General features: G+C 43.9%; 1 long non-coding RNA gene across 25 annotated transcripts in view; it reads left to right on the top strand.

Annotated features, from left to right (window-relative positions):
• LOC307190093 overlaps positions 1-22,101 on the top strand; it is a 1,314,632-nt gene that overhangs the window by 858,499 nt on the left and 434,032 nt on the right. Inside the window, exon 5 of one of the 25 annotated variants that reach the window (XR_013829398.1) lies at positions 13,299-13,361. The exons of 23 other annotated variants lie outside the window; for them this stretch is intronic. This is a non-coding gene — a long non-coding RNA (uncharacterized lncRNA). Of the gene's footprint in view, positions 1-2,074; positions 2,135-13,298; positions 13,362-22,101 lie in introns of those variants that run through there. One more of the 25 variants, XR_013829399.1, reaches the window with a different exon arrangement.

Consider the following 22,101-nt stretch of genomic DNA (forward strand, 5'->3'; position numbering starts at 1 on the left):
CCACATGCATGTTTTAGCTGAAGGAAGAATACCTTAAACCTGGAGAGTTAAGACCCGTGTAATGGGTACCATGCAATATGACTTCAAAGGGTCTTCATTTGCTCACCGAACCTCTCCAATCCTATCACTGCTGCGTTTATGCCCCTGTACACATGCTTGATTCTCTTTCGGAGACATAGCAATCCATAGGTTTTAAGATACTTACTAGTCAGGAACATTCTTAGGCGTTTAATATGGGGTGTTGAGTCCATTTCGCTGAGCAAGGAGTAGCTCTTGTCTATTCCATATTTGGCTTAAGGAACTTTATCTGTGCTCATTGCAATCTCTGGTTTTAGGCAGCACCCCAACTCACCTTTACCCTTAAGCAAGAATAAGTTGGTTTTCTAAATTTGAGACCCTGTTCTGTTCTGTAATTCAGTTCCTGTGTAGCCAAGTTTACATTCCGTGTATTACTGATATCTTATGATGTTTCTTTTTCTGTGTGACTTTTTTCAGTTAGAATCATCATACCTGAATCCACTCATTGTGCTGCTAAGGGCCTGATGACACAGATTTCATTGCTGAGTGATATTGCTTTGTAAGTAAATACCACAACTTCTTTATCCATTTTTCACTTTCTGCGATGTTGAACTTGTACTGTAAACGAGGTTCTTGTAAACAGAGCCGTTCCAAACTTTGGGGTGGCTGTGTCTTTTTGATTTTAATTTCCCTAAGCTATAGGACCATAAGTGGAAGTGCCCTAGGTTCTGTTGCTTTGTTTTTTAGATGTTTCAGGAAACACCATACACTTCTCCCGAGTGGTTGTTGGCAATTTACATCCCGCCCATCAGCATAACAAGGCTCCCAGTTCTCCATGGCCTGTCCTGCCTTTCTGGATTTTACACTTTTTTCAGATGGCCCGTTTGACCGGGGGGAAGTGAGACTTCATTGTAGTGCAGATTTCCTTTGCAAGCTTGCTTGGTTGGCCAAAAAGGGCGTATGCGTTTTTTCCTGAATATATTCAGGAAAAAACGCATACGCCCTTTTTGGCCAAGTGCATTATTGTGGACGTTCTGCCTCTTTTCCTATGCTTTCAATGCAATTCCAGTCTACCTCCTGAAATCGGTTTCCTGCAATTCTGCCCCGCTTTCAAGTCCTCTTGGCAGCCTTACTTCAGTCTATTTTTGGACGATAGCTGTCATTTATAACTCTGCAGATTTGTGAATTACAGTGCCCCTGAGCTCCTTTGTTCAACTCGCTTTCTTTTGAGCTGGCCGCAACACCGCAGGATGGCTTCAGGCCCTAATCTGGTTCCGGTACGGCACGCTGAGCCTTTGGTTATTTCCTCTTCCTGGTGGGAAATGAGAGTTAAATTTGCCCGTCCAGACACCTCCAGCTAGCCTCTCATTGGTTCTCGCTATTCCTGTTCATCTTCCGCAGAAATTGCAAACTGGGCCAAACAGGAGGTTAAAGGCGCTGACTCTCCAAGTGGGGAGAGTGTTAGTAAAGCGTCTGGAATGTTGCACCCGAGTACCAGGGGAGGAAAACTGAGACATATTTGAACACGTCTCCCGTTCACATGGTTGATCATACTTGGGTTCCACATGCATGTTTTAGCTGAAGGAAGAATACCTTAAACCTGGAGAGTTGAGACCCGTGGAATGGGTACCATGCAATATGACTTCAAACGGTCTTCATTTGCTCACCGAACCTCTCCAATCCTATCACTGCTGCGTTTATGCCCCTGTACACATGCTTGATTCTCTTTTGGAGACATAGCAATCCATAGGTTTTAAGATACTTACAAGTCAGGTACATTCTTAGGCGTTTAATATGCGGTGTTGAGTCCATTTCGTTGAGCAAGGAGTAGCTCTAGTCTATTCCATATTTGGCTTAAGGAACTTTATCTGTGCTCATTTCAATCTCTGGTTTTATGCAGCACCCCAACTCACCTTTCCCCTTAAGCAAGCATAAGTTGTTTTTCTAAATTTGAGACCCTGTTCTGTTCTGTAATTCAGTTCCTGTGTAGCTAAGTTTACATTCCGTGTATTACTGATATCTTATGATGTTTCTTTTTCTGTGTGACTTACTTCAGTTAGAATCATCATACCTGAATCCACTAATTGTGCTGCTAAGGGCCTGATGACACAGATTTCATTGCTGAGTGATATTGCTTTGTAAGTAAATACCACAACTTCTTTATCCATTTTTCACTTTCTGCGATGTTGAACTTGTACTGTAAACGAGGTTCTTGTAAACAGAGGCGTCCCAAACTTTGGGGTGGCTGTGTCTTTTTGATTTTAATTTCCCTAAGCTATAGGACCATAAGTGGAAGTGCCCTAGGTTCTGTTGCTTTGTTTTTTAGATGTTTCAGGAAACACCATACACTTCTCCCGAGTGGTTGTTGGCTATTTACATCCCGCCCATCAGCATAACAAGGCTCCCAGTTCTCCATGGCCTGTCCTGCCTTTCTGGATTTTACACTTTTTTCAGATGGCCCTTTTGACCGGGGGGAAGTGAGACTTCATTGTAGTGCAGATTTCCTTTGCAAGCTTGCTTGGTTGGCCAAAAAGGGCGTATGCGTTTTTTCCTGAATATATTCAGGAAAAAACGCATACACCCTTTTTGGCCAAGTGCATCATTGTGGACGTTCTGCCTCTTTTCCTATGCTTTCAATGCAATTCCAGTCTACCTCCTGAAATCGGTTTCCTGCAATTCTGCCCTGCTTTCAAGTCCTCTTGGCAGCCTTACTTCAGTCTATTTTTGGACGATAGCTGTCATTTATAACTCTGCAGGTTTGTGAATTACAGTGCCCCTGAGCTCCTTTCTTCAACTCGCTTTCTTGTGACCTGGCCGCAACATCGCAGAATGGCTTCAGGCCCTAATCTGGTTCCGGCACGGCACGCTGAGCCTTTCGTTATTTCCTCTTCCTGGTGGGAAATGAGAGTTAAATTTGCCCGTCCAGACACCTCCAGCTAGTCTCTCATTGGTTCTCGCTATTCCTGTTCATCTTCCGCAGAAATTGCAAACTGGGCCAAACAGGAGGTTAAAGGCGCTGACTCTCCAAGTGGGGAGAGTGTTAGTAAAGCGTCTGGAATGTTGCACCCGAGTACCAGGGGAGGAAAACTGAGACATATTTGAACACGTCTCCCGTTCACATGGTTGATCATACTTGGGTTCCACATGCATGTTTTAGCTGAAGGAAGAATACCTTAAACCTGGAGAGTTAAGACCCGTGTAATGGGTACCATGCAGTATGACTTCAAAGGGTCTTCATTTGCTCACCGAACCTCTCCAATCCTATCACTGCTGCGTTTATGCCCCTGTACACATGCTTGATTCTCTTTCGGAGACATAGCAATCCATAGGTTTTAAGATACTTACTAGTCAGGTACATTCTTAGGCGTTTAATGTGCGGTGTTGAGTCCATTTCGTTGAGCAAGGAGTAGCTCTTGTCTATTCCATATTTGACTTAAGGAACTTTATCTGTGCTCATTTCAATCTCTGGTTTTATGCAGCACCCCAACTCACCTTTCCCCTTAAGCAAGCATAAGTTGGTTTTCTAAATTTGAGACCCTGTTCTGTTCTGTAATTCAGTTCCTGTGTAGCCAAGTTTACATTCCGTGTATTACTGATATCTTATGATGTTTCTTTTTCTGTGTGACTTACTTCAGTTAGAATCATCGTACCTGAATCCACTCATTGTGCTACTAAGGGCCTGATGACACAGATTTCATTGCTGAGTGATATTGCTTTGTAAGTAAATACCACAACTTCTTTATCCATTTTTCACTTTCTGCGATGTTGAACTTGTACTGTAAACGAGGTTCTTGTAAACAGAGCCGTTCCAAACTTTGGGGTGGCTGTGTCTTTTTGATTTTAATTTCCCTAAGCTATAGGACCATAAGTGGAAGTGCCCTAGGCTCTGTTGCTTTGTTTTTTAGATGTTTCAGGAAACACCATACACTTCTCCCGAGTGGTTGTTGGCAATTTACATCCCGCCCATCAGCATAACAAGGCTCCCAGTTCTCCATGGCCTGTCCTGCCTTTCTGGATTTTACACTTTTTTCAGATGGCCCTTTTGACCGGGGGGAAGTGAGACTTCATTGTAGTGCAGATTTCCTTTGCAAGCTTGCTTGGTTGGCCAAAAAGGGCGTATGCGTTTTTTCCTGAATATATTCAGGAAAAAACGCATACGCCCTTTTTGGCCAAGTGCATCATTGTGGACGTTCTGCCTCTTTTCCTATGCTTTCAATGCAATTCCAGTCTACCTCCTGAAATCGGTTTCCTGCAATTCTGCCCCGCTTTCAAGTCCTCTTGGCAGCCTTACTTCAGTCTATTTTTGGACGATAGCTGTCATTTATAACTCTGCAGGTTTGTGAATTACAGTGCCCCTGAGCTCCTTTCTTCAACTCGCTTTCTTTTGAGCTGGCCGCAACACCGCAGGATGGCTTCAGGCCCTAATCTGGTTCCGGTACGGCAACGCTGAGCCTTTGGTTATTTCCTCTTCCTGGTGGGAAATGAGAGTTAAATTTGCCCGTCCAGACACCTCCAGCTAGCCTCTCATTGGTTCTCGCTATTCCTGTTCATCTTCCGCAGAAATTGCAAACTGGGCCAAACAGGAGGTAAAAGGGACTGACTCTCCAAGTGGGGAGAGTGTTAGTAAAGCGTCTGGAATGTTGCACCCGAGTACCAGGGGAGGAAAACTGAGACATATTTGAACACGTCTCCCGATCACATGGTTGATCATACTCTAGGTTCCACATGCATGTTTTAGCTGAAGGAAGAATACCTTAAACCTGGGTAGTTGAAACCCGTGGAATGGGTACCATGCAATATGACTTCAAAGGGTCTTCATTTGCTCACCGAACCTCTCCAATCCTATCACTGCTGCGTTTATGCCCCTGTACACATGCTTGATTCTCTTTTGGAGACATAGCAATCCATAGGTTTTAAGATACTTACAAGTCAGGTACATTCTGAGGCATTTAATATGCGGTGTTGAGTCCATTTCGTTGAGCAAGGAGTAGCTCTTGTCTATTCCATATTTGGCTTAAGGAACTTTATCTGTGCTCATTTCAATCTCTGGTTTTATGCAGCACCCCAACTCACCTTTACCCTTAAGCAAGCATAAGTTGTTTTTCTAAATTTGAGACCCTGTTCTGTTCTGTAATTCAGTTCCTGTGTAGCCAAGTTTCCATTCCGTGTATTACTGATATCTTATGATGTTTCTTTTTCTGTGTGACTTATTTCAGTTAGAATCATCATACCTGAATCCACTCATTGTGCTGCTAAGGGCCTGATGACATAGATTTCATTGCTGAGTGATATTGCTTTGTAAGTGAATACCACAACTTCTTTATCCATTTTTCACTTTCTGCGATGTTGAACTTGTACTGTAAACGAGGTTCTTGTAAACAGAGCTGTTCCAAACTTTGGGGTGGCTATGTCTTTTTGATTTTAATTTCCCTAAGCTATAGGACCATAAGTGGAAGTGCCCTTGGCTCTGTTGCTTTGTTTTTTAGATGTTTCAGGAAACACCATACACTTCTCCCAAGTGTCTGTTGGCAATTTACATCCCGCCCATCAGCATAACAAGGTTCCCAGTTCTCAATGGCCTGTTGCCTTTCTGGATTTTACACTTTTTTCAGATGGCCCTTTTGACCGGGGGGAAGTGAGACTTCATTGTAGTGCAGATTTCCTTTGCAAGCTTGCTTGGTTGGCCAAAAAGGGCGTATGCGTTTTTTCCTGAATATATTCAGGAAAAAACACATATGCCGTTTTTGGCCAAGTGCATCATTGTGGACGTTCTGCCTCTTTTCCTATGCTTTCAATGCAATTCCAGTCTACCTCCTGAAATCGGTTTCCTGCAATTCTGCCCCGCTTTCAAGTCCTCTTGGCAGCCTTACTTCAGTCTATTTTTGGACGATAGCTGTCATTTATAACTCTGCAGGTTTGTGAATTACAGTGCCCCTGAGCTCCTTTCTTCAACTCGCTTTCTTGTGACCTGGCCGCAACACCGCAGGATGGCTTCAGGCCCTAATCTGGTTCCGGCCCGGCACGCTGAGCCTTTGGTTAATTCCTCTTCCTGGTGGGAAATGAGAGTTAAATTTGCCCGTCCAGACACCTCCAGCTAGCCTCTCATTGGTTCTCGCTATTCCTGTTCATCTTCCGCAGAAATTGCAAACTGGGCCAAACAGGAGGTTAAAGGCGCTGACTCTCCAAGTGGGGAGAGTGTTAGTAAAGCGTCTGGAATGTTGCACCCGAGTACTAGGGGAGGAAAACTGAGACATATTTGAACACGTCTCCCGATCACATGGTTGATCATACTCTAGGTTCCACATGCATGTTTTAGCTGAAGGAAGAATACCTTAAACCTGGGTAGTTGAAACCCGTGGAATGGGTACCATGCAATATGACTTCAAAGGGTCTTCATTTGCTCACCGAACCTCTCCAATCCTATCACTGCTGCGTTTATGCCCCTGTACACATGCTTGATTCTCTTTCGGAGACATAGCAATCCATAGGTTTTAAGATACTTACTAGTCAGGTACATTCTTAGGCGTTTAATATGCGGTGTTGAGTCCATTTCGTTGAGCAAGGAGTAGCTCTTGTCTATTCCATATTTGGCTTAAGGAACTTTATCTGTGCTCATTTCAATCTCTGGTTTTATGCAGCACCCCAACTCACCTTTCCCCTTAAGCGAGCATAAGTTGGTTTTCTAAATTTGAGACCCTGTTCTGTTCTGTAATTCAGTTCCTGTGTAGTCAAGTTTACATTCCGTGTATTACTGATATCTTATGATGTTTCTTTTTCTGTGTGACTTATTTCAGTTAGAATCATCGTACCTGAATCCACTCATTGTGCTGCTAAGGGCCTGATGACACAGATTTCATTGCTGAGTGATATTGCTTTGTAAGTAAATACCACAACTTCTTTATCCATTTTTCACTTTCTGCGATGTTGAACTTGTACTGTAAACGAGGTTCTTGTAAACAGAGCCGTTCCAAACTTTGGGGTGGCTGTGTCTTTTTGATTTTAATTTCCCTAAGCTATAGGACCATAAGTGGAAGTGCCCTAGGTTCTGTTGCTTTGTTTTTTACATGTTTCACGAAACACCATACACTTCTCCCGAGTGGTTGTTGGCAATTTACATCCCGCCCATCAGCATAACAAGGCTCCCAGTTGTCCATGGCCTGTCCTGCCTTTCTGGATTTTACACTTTTTTCAGATGGCCCTTTTGACCGGGGGGAAGTGAGACTTCATTGTAGTGCAGATTTCCTTTGCAAGCTTGCTTGGTTGGCCAAAAAGGGCGTATGCGTTTTTTCCTGAATATATTCAGGAAAAAACGCATACGCCCTTTTTGGCCAAGTGCATCATTGTGGACGTTCTGCCTCTTTTCCTATGCTTTCAATGCAATTCCAGTCTACCTCCTGAAATCGGTTTCCTGCAATTCTGCCCCGCTTTCAAGTCCTCTTGGCAGCCTTACTTCAGTCTATTTTTGGACGATAGCTGTCATTTATAACTCTGCAGGTTTGTGAATTACAGTGCCCCTGAGCTCCTTTCTTCAACTTGCTTTCTTGTGACCTGGCCGCAACACCGCAGGATGGCTTCAGGCCCTAATCTGGTTCCGGCACGGCATGCTGAGCCTTTCATTATTTCCTCTTCCTGGTGGGAAATGAGAGTTAAATTTGCCCGTCCAGACACCTCCAGCTAGTCTCTCATTGGTTCTCGCTATTCCTGTTCATCTTCCGCAGAAATTGCAAACTGGGCCAAACAGGAGGTTAAAGGGACTGACTCTCCAAGTGGGGAGAGTGTTAGTAAAGCGTCTGGAATGTTGCACCCGAGTACCAGGGGAGGAAAACTGAGACATATTTGAACACGTCTCCCGTTCACATGGTTGATCATACTTGGGTTCCACATGCATGTTTTAGCTGAAGGAAGAATACCTTAAACCTGGAGAGTTGAGACCCGTGTAATGGGTACCATGCAATATGACTTCAAAGGGTCTTCATTTGCTCACCGAACCTCTCCAATCCTATCACTGCTGCGTTTATGCCCCTGTACACATGCTTGATTCTCTTTTGGAGACATAGCAATCCATAGGTTTTACGATACTTACTAGTCAGGTACATTCTTAGGCGTTTAATATGCGGTGTTGAGTCCATTTCGTTGAGCAAGGAGTAGCTCTTGTCTATTCCATATTTGACTTAAGGAACTTTATCTGTGCTCATTTCAATCTCTGGTTTTATGCAGCACCCCAACTCACCTTTCCCCTTAAGCAAGCATAAGTTGGTTTTCTAAATTTGAGACCCTGTTCTGTTCTGTAATTCAGTTCCTGTGTAGCCAAGTTTACATTCCGTGTATTAGTGATATCTTATGATGTTTTTTTTCTGTGTGACTTATTTCAGTTAGAATCATCATACCTGAATCCACTCATTGTGCTGCTAAGGGCCTGATGATATACATTTCATTGCTGAGTGATATTGCTTTGTAAGTAAATACCACAACTTCTTTATCCATTTTTCACTTTCTGCGATGTTGAACTTGTACTGTAAACGAGGTTCTTGTAAACAGAGGCGTCCCAAACTTTGGGGTGGCTGTGTCTTTTTTATTTTAATTTCCCTAAGCTATAGGACCATAAGTGGCAGTGCCCTAGGTTCTGTTGCTTTGTTTTTTAGATGTTTCAGGAAACACCATACACTTCTCCCGAGTGTCTGTTGGCAATTTACATCCCGCCCATCAGCATAACAAGGCTCCCAGTTCTCCATGGCCTGTTGCCTTTCTGGATTTTACACTTTTTTCAGATGGCCCTTTTGACCGGGGGGAAGTGAGAGTTCATTGTAGTGCAGATTTCCTTTGCAAGCTTGCTTGGTTGGCCAAAAAGGGCGTATGCGTTTTTACATCCCGCCCATCAGCATAACAAGACTCCCAGTTCTCCATGGCCTGTCCTGCCTTTCTGGATTTTACACGTTTTTCAGATGGCTCTTTTGACCGGGGGGAAGTGAGACTTCATTGTACTGCAGATTTCCTTTGCAAGCTTGCTTGGTTGGCCAAAAAGGGCGTATGCGTTTTTTCCTGAATATATTCAGGAAAAAACGCATACGCCCTTTTTGGCCAAGTGCATCATTGTGGACGTTCTGCCTCTTTTCCTATGCTTTCAATGCAATTCCAGTCTACCTCCTGAAATCGGTTTCCTGCAATTCTGCCCCGCTTTCAAGTCCTCTTGGCAGCCTTACTTCAGTCTATTTTTGGACGATAGCTGTCATTTATAACTCTGCAGGTTTGTGAATTACAGTGCCCCTGAGCTCCTTTCTTCAACTTGCTTTCTTGTGACCTGGCAGCAACACCGCAGGATGGCTTCAGGCCCTAATCTGGTTCCGGCACGGCACGCTGAGCCTTTGGTTATTTCCTTTTCCTGGTGGGAAATGAGAGTTAAATTTGCCCGTCCAGACACCTCCAGCTAGTCTCTCATTGGTTCTCGCTATTCCTGTTCATCTTCCGCAGAAATTGCAAACTGGGCCAAACAGGAGGTTAAAGGCGCTGACTCTCCAAGTGGGGAGAGTGTTAGTAAAGCGTCTGGAATGTTGCACCCGAGTACCAGGGGAGGAAAACTGAGACATATTTGAACACGTCTCCCGTTCACATGGTTGATCATACTTGGGTTCCACATGCATGTTTTAGTTGAAGGAAGAATACCTTAAACCTGGAGAGTTAAGACCCGTGTAATGGGTACCATGCAATATGACTTCAAAGGGTCTTCATTTGCTCACCGAACCTCTCCAATCCTATCACTGCTGCGTTTATGCCCCTGTACACATGCTTGATTCTCTTTCGGAGACATAGCAATCCATAGGTTTTTAAGATACTTACTAGTCAGGTACATTCTTAGGCATTTAATATGCGGTGTTGAGTCCATTTCGTTGAGCAAGGAGTAGCTCTTGTCTATTCCATATTTGACTTAAGGAACTTTATCTGTGCTCATTTCAATCTCTGGTTTTATGCAGCACCCAAACTCACCTTTACCCTTAAGCAAGCATAAGTTGGTTTTCTAAATTTGAGACCCTGTTCTGTTCTGTAATTCAGTTCCTGTGTAGCCAAGTTTACATTCCGTGTATTACTGATATCTTATGATGTTTCTTTTTCTGTGTGACTTACTTCTGTTGGAATCATCATACCTAAATCCACTCATTGTGCTGCTAAGGGCCTGATGACATAGAATTCATTGCTGAGTGATATTGCTTTGTAAGTAAATACCACAACTTCTTTATCCATTTTTCACTTTCTGCGATGTTGAACTTGTACGGTAAACGAGGTTCTTGTAAACAGAGGCGTCCCAAACTTTGGGGTGGCTGTGTCTTTTTTATTTCAATTTCCCTAAGCTATAGGACCATAAGTGGCAGTGCCCTAGGCTCTGTTGCTTTGTTTTTTAGATGTTTCAGGAAACACCATACACTTCTCCCGAGTGTCTGTTGGCAATTTACATCCCGCCCATCAGCATAACAAGGCTCCCAGTTCTCCATGGCCTGTTGCCTTTCTGGATTTTACACTTTTTTCAGATGGCCCTTTTGACCGGGGGGAAGTGAGACTTCATTGTAGTGCAGATTTCCTTTGCAAGCTTGCTTGGTTGGCCAAAAAGGGCGTATGCGTTTTTTCCTGAATATATTCAGGAAAAAACGCATACACCCTTTTTGGCCAAGTGCATCATTGTGGACGTTCTGCCTCTTTTCCTATGCTTTCAATGCAATTCCAGTCTACCTCCTGAAATCGGTTTCCTGCAATTCTGCCCCGCTTTCAAGTCCTCTTGGCAGCCTTACTTCAGTTTATTTTTGGACGATAGCTGTCATTTATAACTCTGCAGGTTTGTGAATTACAGTGCCCCTGAGCTCCTTTCTTCAACTCGCTTTTTGTGCCCTGGCCGCAACACCGCAGGATGGCTTCAGGCCCTAATCTACTTCCGGCACGGCACGCTGAGCCTTTGGTTATTTCCTCTTCCTGGTGGGAAATGAGAGTTAAATTTGCCCGTCCAGACACCTCCAGCTAGTCTCTCATTGGTTCTCGCTATTCCTGTTCATCTTCCGCAGAAATTGCAAACTGGGCCAAACAGGAGGTTAAAGGGACTGACACTCCAAGTGGGGAGAGTGTTAGTAAAGCGTCTGGAATGTTGCACCCGAGTACCAGGGGAGGAAAACTGAGACATATTTGAACACGTCTCCCGATCACATGGTTGATCATACTCTAGGTTCCACATGCATGTTTTAGCTGAAGGAAGAATACCTTAAACCTGGGTAGGTGAAACCCGTGGAATGGGTACCATGCAATATGACTTCAAAGGGTCTTCATTTGCTCACCGAACCTCTCCAATCCTATCACTGCTGCGTTTATGCCTCTGTACACATGCTTGATTCTCTTTCGGAGACATAGCAATCATTGGTTTTTAAGACACTTACTAGTCAGGTACATTCTTAGGCGTTTAATATGCGGTGTTGAGTCCATTTCGTTGAGCAAGGAGTAGCTCTTGTCTATTCCATATTTGACTTAAGGAACTTTATCTGTGCTCATTTCAATCTCTGGTTTTATGCAGCACCCCAACTCACCTTTCCCCTTAAGCAAGCATAAGTTGGTTTTCTAAATTTGAGACACTGTTCTGTTTTGGAATTCAGTTCCTGTGTAGCCAAGTTTACATTCCGTGTATTAGTGATATCTTATGATGTTTCTTTTTCTGTGTGACTTATTTCAGTTAGAATCATCGTACCTGAATCCACTCATTGTGCTGCTAAGGGCCTGATGACACAGATATCATTGCTGAGTGATATTGCTTTGTAAGTAAATACCACAACTTCTTTATCCATTTTTCACTTTCTGCGATGTTGAACTTGTACTGTAAACGAGGTTCTTGTAAACAGAGCCGTTCCAAACTTTGGGGTGGCTGTGTCTTTTTGATTTTAATTTCCCTAAGCTATAGGACCATAAGTGGAAGTGCCCTAGGTTCTGTTGCTTTGTGTTTTACATGTTTCAGGAAACACCATACAATTCTCCCGAGTGGTTGTTGGCAATTTACATCCCGCCCATCACCATAACAAGGCTCCCAGTTCTCCATGGCCTGTCTTGTCTTTCTGGATTTTACACTTTTTTCAGATGGCCCTTTTGACCGGGGGGAAGTGAGACTTCATTGTAGTGCAGATTTCCTTTGCAAGCTTGCTTGGTTGGCCAAAAAGGGCGTATGCGTTTTTTCCTGAATATATTCAGGAAAAAACGCATACGCCCTTTTTGGCCAAGTGCATCATTGTGGACGTTCTGCCTCTTTTCCTATGCTTTCAATGCAATTCCAGTCTACCTCCTGAAATCGGTTTCCTGCAATTCTGCCCCGCTTTCAAGTCCTCTTGGCAGCCTTACTTCAGTCTATTTTTGGACGATAGCTGTCATTTATAAGTCTACAGGTTTGTGAATTACAGTGCCCCTGAGTTCCTTTCTTCAACTCGCTTTCTTGTGACCTGGCCGCAACACCGCAGGATGGCTTCAGGCCCTAATCTGGTTCTGGCACGACACGCTGAGCCTTTGGTTAATTCCTCTTCCTGGTGGGAAATGAGAGTTAAATTTGCCCGTCCAGACACCTACAGCTAGTCTCTCATTGGTTCTCACTATTCCTGTTCATCTTCCGCAGAAATTGCAAACTGGGCCAAACAGGAGGTTAAAGGGACTGACTCTCCAAGTGGGGAGAGTGTTAGTAAAGCGTCTGGAATGTTGCACCCGAGTACCAGGGGAGGAAAACTGAGACATATTTGAACACGTCTCCCGATCACATGGTTGATCATACTCTAGGTTCCACATGCATGTTTTAGCTGAAGGAAGAATACCTTAAACCTGGAGAGTTGAGAACCGTGTAATGCGTACCATGCAATATGACTTCAAAGGGTCTTCATTTTCTCACCGAACCTCTCCAATCCTATCACTGCTGCGTTTATGCCCCTGTACACATGCTTGATTCTCTTTTGGAGACATAGCAATCCATAGGTTTTCCGATACTTACTAGTCAGGTACATTCTTAGGCGTTTAATATGCGGTGTTGAGTCCATTTCGTTGAGCAAGGAGTAGCTCTTGTCTATTCCATATTTGACTTAAGGAACTTTATCTGTGCTCATTTCAATCTCTGGTTTTATGCAGCACCCCAACTCACCTTTACCCTTAAGCAAGCATAAGTTGGTTTTCTAAATTTGAGACCCTGTTCTGTTCTGTAATTCAGTTCCTGTGTAGCCAAGTATACATTCCGTGTATTACTGATATCTTATGATATTTCTTTTCTGTGTGACTTATTTCAGTTAGAATCATCATACCTGAATCCACTCATTGTGCTGCTACGGGCCTGATGACACAGATTTCATTGCTGAGTGATATTGCTTTGTAAGTAAATACCACAACTTCTTTATCCATTTTTCACTTTCTGCGATGTTGAACTTGTACTGTAAACGAGGTTCTTGTAAACAGAGCCGTTCCAATCTTTGGGGTGGCTGTGTGTTTTTGATTTTAATTTCCCTAAGCTATAGGACCATAAGTGGAAGTGCCCTAGGTTCTGTTGCTCTGTTTTTTAGATGTTTCAGGAAACACCATACACTTCTCCCGAGTGGTTGTTGGCAATTTACATCCCGCCCATCAGCATAACAAGGCTCCCAGTTCTCCATGGCCTGTCCTGCCTTTCTGGATTTTACACTTTTTTCAGATGGCCCTTTTGACCGGGGGGAAGTGAGACTTCATTGTAGTGCAGATTTCCTTTGCAAGCTTGCTTGGTTGGCCAAAAAGGGCGTATGCGTTTTTTCCTGAATATATTCAGGAAAAAACGCATACGCCCTTTTTGGCCAAGTGCATCATTGTGGACGTTCTGCCTCTTTTCCTATGCTTTCAATGCAATTCCAGTCTACCTCCTGAAATCGGTTTCCTGCAATTCTGCCCCGCTTTCAAGTCCTCTTGGCAGCCTTACTTCAGTCTATTTTTGGACGAGAGCTGTCATTTATAACTCTGCAGGTTTGTGAATTACAGTGCCCCTGAGCTCCTTTCTTCAACTCGCTTTCTTGTGAGCTGGCCGCAACACCGCAGGATGCCTTCAGGCCCTAATCTGGTTCCGGCACGGCACGCTGAGCCTTTGGTTATTTCCTCTTCCTGGTGGGAAATGAGAGTTAAATTTACCCGTCCAGACACCTCCAGCTAGTCTCTCATTGGTTCTCGCTATTCCTGTTCATCTTCCGCAGAAATTGCAAACTGGGCCAAACAGGAGGTTAAAGGCGCTGACTCTCCAAGTGGGGAGAGTGTTAGTAAAGCGTCTGGAATGTTGCACCCGAGTACTAGGGGAGGAAAACTGAGACATATTTGAACACGTCTCCCGATCACATGGTTGATCATACTCTAGGTTCCACATGCATGTTTTAGCTGAAGGAAGAATACCTTAAACCTGGGTAGTTGAAACCCGTGGAATGGGTACCATGCAATATGACTTCAAAGGGTCTTCATTTGCTCACCGAACCTCTCCAATCCTATCACTGCTGCGTTTATGCCCCTGTACACATGCTTGATTCTCTTTCAGAGAGATAGCAATCCATAGGTTTTAAGATACTTACTAGTCAGGTACATTCTTAGGCGTTTAATATGCGGTGTTGAGTCCATTTTGTTGAGCAAGGAGTAGCTCTTGTCTATTCCATATTTGACTTAAGGAACTTTATCTGTGCTCATTTCAATCTCTGGTTTTATGCAGCACCCCAACTCACCTTTACACTTAAGCAAGCATAAGTTGGTTTTCTAAATTTGAGACCCTGTTCTGTTCTGTAATTCAGTTCCTGTGTAGCCAAGTTTACATTCCGTGTATTACTGATATCTTATGATGTTTCTTTTTCTGTGTGACTTATTTCAGTTAGAATCATCATACCTGAATCCACTCATTGTGATGCTAAGGGCCTGATGACATAGATTTCATTGCTGAGTGATATTGCTTTGTAAGTAAATACCGCAACTTCTTTATCCATTTTTCACTTTCTGCGATGTTGAACTTGTACTGTAAACGAGGTTCTTGTAAACAGAGCCGTTCCAAACTTTGGGGTGGCTGTGTCTTTTTGATTTTAATTTCCCTAAGCTATAGGACCATAAGTGGCAGTGCCCTAGGCTCTGTTGCTTTGTTTTTTAGATGTTTCAGGAAACACCATACACTTCTCCCAAGTGTCTGTTGGCAATTTACATCCCGCCCATCAGCATAACAAGGCTCCCAGTTGTCCATGGCCTGTCCTGCCTTTCTGGATTTTACACATTTTTCAGATGGCCCTTTTGACCGGGGGGAAGTGAGACTTCATTGTAGTGCAGATTTCCTTTGCAAGCTTGCTTGGTTGGCCAAAAAGGGCGTATGCGTTTTTTCCTGAATATATTCAGGAAAAAACGCATACGCCCTTTTTGGCCAAGTGCATCATTGTGGACGTTCTGCCTCTTTTCCTATGCTTTCAATGCAATTCCAGTCTACCTCCTGAAATCGGTTTCCTGCAATTCTGCCCCGCTTTCAAGTCCTCTTGGCAGCCTTACTTCAGTCTATTTTTGGACGATAGCTCTCATTTATAACTCTGCAGGTTTGTGAATTACAGTGCCCCTGAGCTCCTTTCTTCAACTCGCTTTCTTGTGACCTGGCCGCAACACTGCAGGATGGCTTCAGGCCCTAATCTGGTTCCGGCACGGCACGCTGAGCCTTTGGTTAATTCCTCTTCCTGGTGGGAAATGAGAGTTAAATTTGCCCGTCCAGACACCTCCAGCTAGCCTCTCATTGGTTCTCGCTATTCCTGTTCATCTTCCGCAGAAATTGCAAACTGGGCCAAACAGGAGGTTAAAGGGACTGACTCTCCAAGTGGGGAGAGTGTTAGTAAAGCGTCTGGAATGTTGCACCCGAGTACTAGGGGAGGAAAACTGAGACATATTTGAACACGTCTCCCGATCACATGGTTGATCATACTCTAGGTTCCACATGCATGTTTTAGCTGAAGGAAGAATACCTTAAACCTGGGTAGTTGAAACCCGTGGAATGGGTACCATGCAATATGACTTCAAAGGGTCTTCATTTGCTCACCGAACCTCTCCAATCTTATCACTGCTGCGTTTATGCCCCTGTACACATGCTTGATTCTCTTTCAGAGACATAGCAATCCATAGGTTTTAAGATACTTACTAGTCAGGTACATTCTTAGGCGTTTAATATGCGGTGTTGAGTCCATTTCGTTGAGCAAGGAGTAGCTCTTGTCTATTCCATATTTGACTTAAGGAACTTTATCTGTGCTCATTTCAATCTCTGGTTTTATGCAGCACCCCAACTCACCTTTACCCTTAAGCAAGCATAAGTTGGTTTTCTAAATTTGAGACCCTGTTCTGTTCTGTAATTCAGTTCCTGTGTAGCCAAGTTTACATTCCGTGTATTACTGATATCTTATGATGTTTCTTTTTCTGTGTGACTTATTTCAGTTAGAATCATCATACCTGAATCCACTCATTGTGCTGCTAAGGGCCTGATGACACAGATTTCATTGCTGAGTGATATTGCTTTGTAAGTAAATACCACAACTTCTTTATCCATTTTTCACTTTCTGCGATGTTGAACTTGTACTGTAAACGAGGTTCTTGTAAACAGAGCCGTTCCAAACTTTGGGGTGGCTGTGTCTTTTTGGTTTTAATTTCCCTAAGCTATAGGACCATAAGTGGCAGTGCCCTAGGCTCTGTTGCTTTGTTTTTTAGATGTTTCAGGAAACACCATACACTTCTCCCGAGTGGTTGTTGGCAATTTACATCCCGCCCATCAGCATAACAAGGCTCCCAGTTCTCCATGGCCTGTCCTGCCTTTCTGGATTTTACACTTTTTTCAGATGGCCCTTTTGACCGGGGGGAAGTGAGACTTCATTGTAGTGCAGATTTCCTTTGCAAGCTTGCTTGGTTGGCCAAAAAGGGCATATGCGTTTTTTCCTGAATATATTCAGGAAAAAACGCATACGCCCTTTTTGGCCAAGTGCATCATTGTGGACGTTCTGCCTCTTTTCCTATGCTTTCAATGCAATTCCAGTCTACCTCCTGAAATCGGTTTCCTGCAATTCTGCCCCGCTTTCAAGTCCTCTTGGCAGCCTTACTTCAGTCTATTTTTGGACGATAGCTGTCATTTATAACTCTGCAGGTTTGTGAATTACAGTGCCCCTGTGCTCCTTTGTTCAACTCGCTTTCTTGTGACCTGGCCGCAACACCGCAGGATGGCTTCAGGCCCTAATCTGGTTCCGGCACGGCTCGCTGAGCCTTTGGTTAATTCCTCTTCCTGGTGGGAAATGAGAGTTAAATTTGCCCGTCCAGACACCTCCAGCTAGCCTCTCATTGGTTCTCGCTATTCCTGTTCATCTTCCGCAGAAATTGCAAACTGGGCCAAACAGGAGGTTAAAGGGACTTACTCTCCAAGTGGGGAGAGTGTTAGTAAAGCGTCTGGAATGTTGCACCCGAGTACCAGGGGAGGAAAACTGAGACATATTTGAACACGTCTCTCGTTCACATGGTTGATCATACTTGGGTTCCACATGCATGTTTTAGCTGAAGGAAGAATACCTTAAACCTGGAGAGTTGAGACCCGTGTAATGCGTACCATGCAATATGACTTCAAAGGGTCTTCATTTGCTCACCGAACCTCTCCAATCCTATCACTGCTGCGTTTATGCCCCTGTACACATGCTTGATTCTCTTTTGGAGACATAGCAATCCATAGGTTTTACGATACTTACTAGTCAGGTACATTCTTAGGCGTTTAATATGCGGTGTTGAGTCCATTTCGTTGAGCAAGGAGTAGCTCTTGTCTATTCCATATTTGACTTAAGGAACTTTATCTGTGCTCATTTCAATCTCTGGTTTTATGCAGCACCCCAACTCACCTTTACCCTTAAGCAAGCATAAGTTGGTTTTCTAAATTTGAGACCCTGTTCTGTTCTGTAATTCAGTTCCTGTGTAACCAAGTTTACATTCCGTGTATTACTGATATCTTATGATGTTTCTTTTCTGTGTGACTTATTTCAGTTAGAATCATCATACCTGAATCCACTCATTGTGCTGCTACGGGCCTGATGACACAGATTTCATTGCTGAGTGATATTGCTTTGTAAGTAAATACCACAACTTCTTTATCCATTTTTCACTTTCTGCGATGTTGAACTTGTACTGTAAACGAGGTTCTTGTAAACAGAGCCGTTCCAAACTTTGGGGTGGCTGTGTCTTTTTGATTTTAATTTCCCTAAGCTATAGGACCATAAGTGGCAGTGCCCTAGGCTCTGTTGCTTTGTTTTTTAGATGTTTCAGGAAACACCATACACTTCTCCCGAGTGTCTGTTGGCAATTTACATCCCGCCCATCAGCATAACAAGGCTCCCAGTTCTCCATGGCCTGTCCTGCCTTTCTGGATTTTACACTTTTTTCAGATGGCCCTTTTGACCGGGGGGAAGTGAGACTTCATTGTAGTGCAGATTTCCTTTGCAAGCTTGCTTGGTTGGCCAAAAAGGGCGTATGCGTTTTTTCCTGAATATATTCAGGAAAAAACGCATACGCCCTTTTTGGCCAAGTGCATCATTGTGGACGTTCTGCCTCTTTTCCTATGCTTTCAATGCAATTCCAGTCTACCTCCTGAAATCGGTTTCCTGCAATTCTGCCCCGCTTTCAAGTCCTCTTGGCAGCCTTACTTCAGTCTATTTTTGGACGATAGCTGTCATTTATAACTCTGCAGGTTTGTGAATTACAGTGCCCCTGTGCTCCTTTGTTCAACTCGCTTTCTTGTGACCTGGCCGCAACACCGCAGGATGGCTTCAGGCCCTAATCTGGTTCCGGCACGGCTCGCTGAGCCTTTGGTTAATTCCTCTTCCTGGTGGGAAATGAGAGTTAAATTTGCCCGTCCAGACACCTCCAGCTAGCCTCTCATTGGTTCTCGCTATTCCTGTTCATCTTCCGCAGAAATTGCAAACTGGGCCAAACAGGAGGTTAAAGGGACTTACTCTCCAAGTGGGGAGAGTGTTAGTAAAGCGTCTGGAATGTTGCACCCGAGTACCAGGGGAGGAAAACTGAGACATATTTGAACACGTCTCTCGTTCACATGGTTGATCATACTTGGGTTCCACATGCATGTTTTAGCTGAAGGAAGAATACCTTAAACCTGGAGAGTTGAGACCCGTGGAATGGGTACCATGCAATATGACTTCAAAGGGTCTTCATTTGCTCACCGAACATCTCCAATCCTATCACTGCTGCGTTTATGCCCCTGTACACACGCTTGATTCTCTTTCGGAGACACAGCAATCCATAGGTTTTAAGATACTTACTAGTCAGGTACATTCTTAGGCGTTTAATATGCGGTGTTGAGTCCATTTCGTTGAGCAAGGAGTAGCTCTTGTCTATTCCATATTTGGCTTAAGGAACTTTATCTGTGCTCATTTCAATGTCTGGTTTTATGCAGCACCCCAACTCACCTTTACCCTTAAGCAAGCATAAGTTGGTTTTCTAAATTTGAGACCCTGTTCTGTTCTGTAATTCAGTTCCTGTGTAGCCAAGTTTACATTCCGTGTATTACTGATATCTTATGATGTTTCTTTTTCTGTGTGACTTATTACAGTTAGAATCGTCATACCTGAATCCACTCATTGTGCTGCTAAGGGCCTGATGACACAGATTTCATTGCTGAGTGATATTGCTTTGTAAGTAAATACCACAACTTCTTTATCCATTTTTCACTTTCTGCGATGTTGAACTTGTACTGTAAACGAGGTTCTTGTAAACAGAGCCGTTCCAAACTTTGGGGTGGCTGTGTCTTTTTGATTTTAATTTCCCTAAGCTATAGGACCATAAGTGGAAGTGCCCTAGGTTCTGTTGCTTTGTTTTTTAGATGTTTCAGGAAACACCATACACTTCTCCCGAGTGGTTGTTGGCAATTTACATCCCGCCCATCAGCATAACAAGGCTCCCAGTTCTCCATGGCCTGTCTTGCCTTTCTGGATTTTACACTTTTTTCAGATGGCCCTTTTGACCGGGGGGAAGTGAGACTTCATTGTAGTGCAGATTTCCTTTGCAAGCTTGCTTGGTTGGCCAAAAAGGGCGTATGCGTTTTTTCCTGAATATATTCAGGAAAAAACGCATACGCCCTTTTTGGCCAAGTGCATCATTGTGGACGTTCTGCCTCTTTTCCTATGCTTTCAATGCAATTCCTGTCTACCTCCTGAAATCGGTTTCCTGCAATTCTGCCCCGCTTTCAAGTCCTCTTGGCAGCCTTACTTCAGTCTATTTTTGGACGATAGCTGTCATTTATAACTCTGCAGGTTTGTGAATTACAGTGCCCCTGAGCTCCTTTCTTCAACTCGCTTTCTTTTGAGCTGGCCGCAACACTGCAGGATGGCTTCAGGCCCTAATCTGGTTCCGGCACGGCACGCTGAGCCTTTGGTTAATTCCTCTTCCTGGTGGGAAATGAGAGTTAAATTTGCCCGTCCAGACACCTCCAGCTAGCCTCTCATTGGTTCTCGCTATTCCTGTTCATCTTCCGCAGAAATTGCAAACTGGGCCAAACAGGAGGTTAAAGGGACTGACTCTCCAAGTGGGGAGAGTGTTAGTAAAGCGTCTGGAATGTTGCACCCGAGTACCAGGGGAGGAAAACTGAGACATATTTGAACACGTCTCCCGATCACATGGTTGATCATACTCTAGGTTCCACATGCATGTTTTAGCTGAAGGAAGAATACCTTAAACCTGGGTAGTTGAAACCCGTGGAATGGGTACCATGCAATATGACTTCAAAGGGTCTTCATTTGCTCACCGAACCTCTCCAATCCTATCACTGCTGCGTTTATGCCCCTGTACACATGCTTGATTCCCTTTCAGAGACATAGCAATCCATAGGTTTTAAGATACTTACTAGTCAGGTACATTCTTAGGCGTTTAATATGCGGTATTGAGTCCATTTCGTTGAGCAAGGAGTAGCTCTTGTCTATTCCATATTTGACTTAAGGAACTTTATCTGTGCTCATTTCAATCTCTGGTTTTATGCAGCACCCCAACTCACTTTTCCCCTTAAGCAAGCATAAGTTGGTTTTCTAAATTTGAGACCCTGTTCTGTTCTGTAATTCAGTTCCTGTGTAGCCAAGTTTACATTCCGTGTATTACTGATATCTTATGATGTTTCTTTTTCTGTGTGACATATTTCAGTTAGAATCATCGTACCTGAATCCACTCATTATGCTGCTACGGGCCTGATGACACAGATTTCATTGCTGAGTGATACTGCATTGTACGTAAGTACCACAAGTTCTTTATCCATTTTTCACTTTCTGCGATGTTGAACTTGTACTGTAAACGAGGTTCTTGTAAACAGAGCCGTTCCAAACTTTAGGGTGGCTGTGTCTTTTTGAATTTAATTTCCCTAAGCTATAGGACCATAAGTGGAAGTGCCCTAGGCTCTGTTGCTTTGTTTTTTAGATGTTTCAGGAAACACCATACACTTCTCCCGAGTGGTTGTTGGCAATTTACATCCCGCCCATCAGCATAACAAGGCTCCCAGTTCTCAATGGCCTGTTGCCTTTCTGGATTTTACACTTTTTTCAGATGGCCCTTTTGGCCGGGGGGATGTGAGACTTCATTGTAGTGCAGATTTCCTTTGCAAGCTTGCTTGGTTGGCCAAAAAGGGCGTATGCGTTTTTTCCTGAATATATTCAGGAAAAAACGCATACGCCCTTTTTGGCCAAGTGCATCATTGTGGACGTTCTGCCTCTTTTCCTATGCTTTCAATGCAATTCCAGTCTACCTCCTGAAATCGGTTTCCTGCAATTCTGCCCCGCTTTCAAGTCCTCTTGGCAGCCTTACTTCAGTCTATTTTTGGACAAGAGCTGTCATTTATAACTCTGCAGGTTTGTGAATTACAGTGCCCCTGAGCTCCTTTCTTCAACTCGCTTTCTTTTGAGCTGGCCGCAACACTGCAGGATGGCTTCAGGCCCTAATCTGGTTCCGGCACGGCACGCTGAGCCTTTGGTTAATTCCTCTTCCTGGTGGGAAATGAGAGTTAAATTTGCCCGTCCAGACACCTCCAGCTAGCCTCTCATTGGTTCTCGCTATTCC

Source organism: Stenella coeruleoalba, assembly GCF_951394435.1.
Source record: "Stenella coeruleoalba genome assembly, chromosome: 8".
In the NCBI taxonomy this organism is placed as follows: Eukaryota; Metazoa; Chordata; class Mammalia; order Artiodactyla; family Delphinidae; genus Stenella; species Stenella coeruleoalba.